Below are 7,602 nucleotides of genomic sequence, written 5' to 3'. Positions count from 1 at the left end.
AAATGAAGAGAGTATCCACCAAATATGTACAGCTCTCCATTGTAGGTAAAGGCAGAATGACCCCAGCGTCCTTCTGGAAAAATCTGTGTTGACAGTGATGGTGTGCTCATCCAGCACTTGGTCTCTGTGTCAAACACTCTGATGACGTTGTCCTGGTGCGGCTCGCCCCCAAATACAAACATCTTTGTCCCGATGATGGTGGCAGAGTGACCGGAAGAAGCAGGTTGCGGAGTGCCTGTGGTGTTAATTAAAGACCAGACCATGGTGGTAGTGTCCAACTTGTAGATGTGATTAGTGTCCCCAATCACCTGGTTCCATCCTCCATAGACATACATGACCTTCTCCGTGACACAGGCTGAGTGGCTCGCCCTCCCCTCTGGAACTGTTCCAGAAACACCGGGCTTTAACCATCTGTGAGTGTCAACATCAAAACCATAAACAATGTTGGAGTCGTTCCCATGGACGGCGAAACCATCAGCATTCTTGTCTATCTGAAAATCCACGGTTCCCCCCCAGATGTAAACGATATCTTCTATGAGCACAGCTGTGTGGTCCACGCGGTTGGAGGGAACCTCAGGAGGAAATTCCAAATTGCCTCCCATTGTCACAGGAGGCAACTGAATCCAACGCAAAGACACTGTGTTGAAGAGATGCACTGCAATCTGGTCATTGTCATTTAAGTTACAGTACCCTCCAAAGGAGTACAGTTTGTGGCCCACTGTTACAGCAGCATCCAAGGATCTCCCTGTTCCTCTGTTCAGCTGCAAGGTCCAGCACCACATTGTGAACAAGAACAACAACAATTTGGCCAACGGTCTATAAAAGAATGCAGTGCTGTTCTACACACCAACACATATATTGGTTCAGCCACACAAACGTCAGGCAAATAACTCCATATGTGGGCAAAACTAATATCATACATTGTTGAACGCCATATTTGGTCAAGACTGTGATGAGACTCTGAACTGAACTGACGCCATATCCTGGATTATCTTGTTTTTCGACTGTTGTGTATGACATTAGAGCTTTGGTGAATATATTGGTGGATATTAAAACACAACATGTCATTGCGTTCTCACATTTGTGTTCAGACGGAGACTGAAAACGATGTAGTGTGCACACCAGGTCGCTGATGTGGCGTCATAAAAGATAAGTGTAATTAAGCAGAGGAGCCATAATAAGTTCTTGAAACGTGGCAGCATAATTAACTGCACACGCCCGATAGCAGGAGATAAAATGAATCCCTGCCAGTGACAATTTGCTTCACATCTCACAGTTTACTTAGGGGAGATGCCTGAGTTCTTTTTATTCAAGTTTCCACCAGAGAAAGGGCACTCAAAGTTCCTGAGATAATACTTTTCTTTCGTGCTTATTAGTAAAACAACTCCTGTGGCATCGTTCAAGGGGTTCGTAGCCCACCATAGTGTGATATAGGCCAGGGGTTTTCAAAGTGGGTGACGGGGCACCCTGGGGTGCCGCGACGGCAGTCCAGGGGTGTCGCGAGATAATTTGATGGAATTTATTTGGACACTTTGGATTGTCATTTTAAACGTACAAAGTTATTTTCAGTCAGTTCTAACCAAAATGGCTATTATCTCAACGTGTTCCTCGCAACATAATCACTAAAATATCGTCACTGTCGTAAAACCTTGTATATCTCCAAGTTTCAAATGTGTATGTCTTTTGGTAAAGCAAAGCAAAGCCCTGCTTCATCATACAAGACTGTCGCACAAAACTAATGAAAACAGCCGATCTACAAGCACACAACGCCTCGCATCGCTAGGCGTTGTGTGCTTGTAGATCTGCTGTTTTCACTAGTTTAGTAAATTTTATAGATGATAAATACAAAACGAACGGTTTTGGACATACAAGGTTTCCACCCGACAACGACGGTATGCTATAAATATAAGGTGCTGGGTGGTGAAAATTATAATGTAGGGGAGCCTCGGATTAAAAAAATATTTATAGGGTGCCCTGAGACAAAAAAAGTTTGGGAACCCCTGATATATGCTACAGTACATGGCCTATTTATCTGTTTTTTGTTTTGCTCTGTTAATTACCAACAATGCACCTGAACTGTGTGCTTGTCTTCACATGACCCTCGAATCATCACCTCTAAAAGAATAATATTTGCTTTTCTTACACAAATGCATTTCTTGTCGACTTGTCCAAATCCAGTGATTGTATGTAAGATACTTGCCTCTTTCTGCTCTTTAATTGCTTCTCTTATTCTCTATGCTGCCTGTAGCCGTTTCCATCCTTATTATTCTTGTCCCGTTAAAGACAAAATATGGTTTCATGTTGCTGTAATAATGTAAACTAACCAGGCTATGTCCTGTGGTTTATCTGTAATATAACTAACCAAACAGGTTATGTTCTCTTATTTATCTGTAATGCTATTAAGTTAATAGCTGACAACGATATCATCAATATATACATTTAATTGACCCTTTTACAGTGGGGAGAGGCTTGCAAAGCATTTTAAATATGGCACCCCATCTTTAAGAAATGGACTAGTACGTAAATATCGAAAGTCGTCCCTTATCCGTTGTCCTATATACCTTTAATTTATTCAGTGTATGAGTAATTCAGCATTTTTGAGACATGGACATTTTGTTTATGCTGACTAACTGTACATCATTCTCCCACTGTGACCAAGGTCACGATATCAGTGCCAGTGCATTAAACAGCTCAGTGACAGCTTGATGACACCAACATGTGAATGATGATGTTGGCAAAGACTCTGCAAAGATAAAAAAAAAAAAAAAAAAAAAACGGTCCGGGAAGGAAGGAAGGTTACGGGAGTGGAATCCCAGCACGACTTTTCAATAGTGCTGTCGCTGCACTCTTCTTATACTAGGCCCTACATGCATGTCTATAATGTACTCTTCAGCTAATTTGACTGATGTTTTAAAAGTGTTTGGCGTGGTGGGATTCGAACTCGGGTCTCCCTCGTGAAATTCCAATATCTTAACCATTGATCCAAAGGGATATCCGTGTGGACAGAGGGAGATACTACTAGACTTTTGAGTCAAACTAAATGTAATCTCTTGAGAACAGACTCTCTGATGTTACACAAGAGGAAAAGGAACTTTTCTTTGACGACGGCTAGCCAGATTGAACTAAAATGCCTACAAATCCAAGTGCTTAGGGTGTGGGGTCACAGCCTGAAAGGTTTGGGAACCCTTGACCCTTGGGTGTACTGTACCCTTAGCCATAGCCTCTGAAAATATAGCTTCATGAAGAAGCACAGCTCACATTTACACAGAGCTCTGAGAAACAGGAATAGCCTAACACTGTCTGTCTGTCTCAAACCTTCACATTTCAAGGTCTCCCCTTAACTCTGACAGTATCCACAACTTTCCAACATCCCATCGTGCATTGCGCAGAAGGCGAGCTCACAAGCTCTACAAGCTCACAATGGTTGCATCTGCGACGCGACGTGAGCTTGTATGTCTACTGTTAACCGGAAGTGTCCCGCAGATAATGCTACAGTAAAGTCTTGCGGAAGCAGGTGGATACAACATGTGGTTCCCTTTGTTTGCTGTTAGAGTTACAGACTTGTATGGGTCAATTTAGACCCCCATAAAGGAACCCACAGAGTCCCTGGAATCCACTTAAAGCCCCTTTTTGACTGCACCTTTAGCACCACTACACGACACTGCACTACTCCACACAACACCACATAACAATATCTACATTTTCCATTACACAAAAGTACCCCTATCAGTAAGAAACAAATATTGACCCTTTTAACTGTGATTATAATACAATATTAATTTGTATTACAACTATCCTAATCCTAATTATAATGCACTATAATGTATTATAACTGTGATTATAATACACTATAAAGTATTAATATATTACTATGATAATTATAATACACTATAATAGATTATAACAGTGATTATAACACAATAGAATCTATTGTCATGTATTACAACTATATCCTGGTGGTCTAAATGAAAAGTCAGTGTGTGATCAGTCATTATCAATTAAGTGTTTGGCCCTGTTTGGCCTAGCTCAGACCTACTCTGGATTGGATGCTTTTTAGTACCACGTTTAGTACCACTTTCACACTACTACTTGTGGCACAAGTGGGCGGTGTGGAGTGGTGTGGTGTTGGGCCATGTCAGTGGAAGAGGGGCTTTAAGAGAACCACTGGCCAAACAAAACTGAGGAATCAAAATTCTACTTTTCTTTCTGTGATAGCAGCCAGTGGGTTTGTTTTCCTTTTAACCCATGCTCTCTGAGACAGATTTGAATTCATTGCCCCATGAGAAGGAAGTGCCACTACACACCAAACATAACGTGTTTGATTGCTTTTACAGAATGGAAACGCCTTGTTAACACAACACAGTAGCCCAGCTATTCAGCTACAGCACATGGTTGACTGAACATGTTCATTAGTAGTAAAACTTAATGAATCCCCACCAGAGCCCCGGTGCCGTTTGTTAAGCACAGCAGCAATATTCTAAGCTCTATAATATCCCTTTGCTTCAGCGAGATATGGGGCCTTATTATTCAGTGCATTATTTGGTTAGGTGCAATGTCCTTGGGTCCTATGCAGTGGCGGAAAAAGTACTCACATATCGTCGTTGACGGGTGGAAACCTCGTATCCCCAAGTTTCAAATGTGTACGTTCTTTCGCAAAGTAAAGCCCTGCTTCATCACACATGGCTGTCGCACAAAAGTAGTGAAAACAGCAGATCTACAAGCACACAACGCCTCGCGTTGCGAGGCGTTGTGTGCTTGTAGATCGGCTGTTTTCACTAGTTTAGCTAATTTTTTAAACTAGAAGCTGGGCCGCCCTTCGGGCGGCCCAGCGTCTAGTCGGCGACCTGGCCAACTCGGAACAACGTAAATAGGGAATGAATGCCCCGCCCTTTAATGCAAACCCCATTATACCTGTTGTCATAGGACCCGTTTTGACCATCTGTTTGCCTGTGTCCATTTATGCCCATATATGGAGATATCTGTTATCTGTCTGTCTGTCAGCGTCCATTTTATGTCCATATATGGAGATCACTGCAGATATAGTTCTGGGTCCATTTTATGCCCATATATGCCCATATATGGAGATATCTGTCTATTTGCGTCCATTTCACGCCCATATATGGAGATCTCTGAATCTGTCTGTCTGTGTCCCTTTATGCCCGTATATGGAGATCTTTGTGATTCTGCGTAAATTTTATGCCCATATATGCCATTTGCGTCCATTTTATGCCCATTTATGGAGATCTCTGTATCCGTCTGTCTGTGTGTCTGTCTGTGTCCCTTTATGCCGTATGAGATCTCTGAATCTGTCTGTCTGTGTCCCTTTATCCATTTTATGCCCATATATGGGGGCATTCATTTTATGCCCATATATGGAGAACGCGCGTGCCCGTGGGACGAACGGTTCTCATATGGGGGCATTCATTTTATGCCCATATATGGAGAACGCGCGTGCCCGTGGGACGAACGGTTCTCGAGATACGCGGATTACCTACATACATACACACTCACAGAGATTTTTTGTTGACTCATGTGGCGTACGTCTGCCCATATATGCCCATATATGGAGATATCTGTCTATTTGCGTCCATTTCACGCCCATATATGGAGATCTCTGAATCTGTCTGTCTGTGTCCCTTTATCCATTTTATGCCCATATATGGGGGCATTCATTTTATGCCCATATATGGAGAACGCGCGTGCCCGTGGGACGGAACGCGCGTGCCCGTGGGACGAACGGTTCTCGGAGATCTCTGAATCTGTCTGTCTGTGTCCCTTTATCCATTTTATGCCCATATATGGGGGCATTCATTTTATGCCCATATATGGAGAACGCGCGTGCCCGTGGGATGGAACGCGCGTGCCCGTGGGACGAACGGTTCTCATATGGGGGCATTCATTTTATGCCCATATGGAGAACGCGCGTGCCCGTGGGACGAACGGTTCTCGAGATACGTGGATTACCTACATACATACACACTCACAGAGATTTTTTGTTGACTCATGTGGCGTACGTGATGTCAGAGCCTTTTATGAAGTGATGTCACAATGAGTCAGAGCTTTCGCCGATTTCCTCAGAAACAGCCTGATGTCAACAATCAACCCCGCATAAGGAGATTCCGAACGTTTCGCGCCGGTTTGGGAAAACCGCGCGTCGGGTCGGGTCGAGACCCGGCACTGCACTCCGTGCCGTGGCCATATATGGGGGCATTCATTTTATGCCCATATATGGAGAACGCGCGTGCCCGTGGGACGGAACGCGCGTGCCCGTGGGACGAACGGTTCTCGGAGATCTCTGAATCTGTCTGTCTGTGTCCCTTTATCCATTTTATGCCCATATATGGGGGCATTCATTTTATGCCCATATATGGAGAACGCGCGTGCCCGTGGGACGGAACGCGCGTGCCCGTGGGACGAACGGTTCTCATATGGGGGCATTCATTTTATGCCCATATGGAGAACGCGCGTGCCCGTGGGACGAACGGTTCTCGAGATACGTGGATTACCTACATACATACACACTCACAGAGATTTTTTGTTGACTCATGTGGCATACGTGATGTCAGAGCCTTTTATGAAGTGATGTCACAATGAGTCAGAGCTTTCGCCGATTTCCTCAGAAACAGCCTGATGTCAACAATCAACCCCGCATAAGGAGATTCCGAACGTTTCGCGCCGGTTTGGGAAAACCGCGCGTCGGGTCGGGTCGAGACCCGGCACTGCACTCCGTGCCGCGGCGGGGAACGCGCGTGCCGAATCTGAAGCCGGTGGGACGAACGGTTCTCGAGATACGCGGATTACAAACACACACACACACACGCAGAGACTTCTCGCATTTATAGATAGATGATAAATAGGCCTACAAAACGAACGGTTTTGGACATACAAGGTTTCCACCCAACAACAACGATATTTTACTTAGGTAAAAATATCAATACTGCAAAATAGAAATACTCTGTTACAAGTAGTCCGGGATTCAAAATGTACTTGAGTAAAAGTATGAAAGCATTGGCATTAAAATGTACGTAAAGTACCAAAAGTAAAAGTTGAAAATAGCAGATCTACAAGCTCACAACGTGTTGCATTCAAACAGCCAGGGTATAAAATAGGGCTAAAGTGCTTAATGTTTTATAATAGCATACGGTATAGGCCTAACTTAAATCTGCAAAGTAACTAAAGTTTTCAAATAAATGTAGTGGGGTAAAAGAACAATATTTTGATCCGAGATGTAGTGGAGTAGAAGTAAAAGTAATGGAAATTGGAAATACTCCATAAAGTAGGCCTAAAAAAATACCCCAAAACTGTACTTAAGTACAGTACTTGAGTAAATGTACTGCTGATACAAGGTCTACTAAAATGATTTAAACCACAAGAAAGATGAATGGCTTGTTTAAATTGGGGTCCCTTTGTACTCAATTCATATCAATAAGTATCTGATAACTGTTGGTTGGTTGATTGATTGATTGATTGATTGATTGATTGATTGATTGGATACTTTATCAGTTCTCATAGGAAGAGCACAGGGCAGTACAGTTCAGATACAAGGTCTACGAATAGGATTTAAACCAGGCGTGTCGTTGCCAGGATTTTATCTGAAGCAAA

This window comes from Nannobrachium achirus, assembly GCF_963921795.1.
Source record: "Nannobrachium achirus genome assembly, chromosome: 5".
NCBI classification, from domain to species: Eukaryota; Metazoa; Chordata; class Actinopteri; order Myctophiformes; family Myctophidae; genus Nannobrachium; species Nannobrachium achirus.
Note: the sequence above shows the minus strand (reverse complement) of the source record.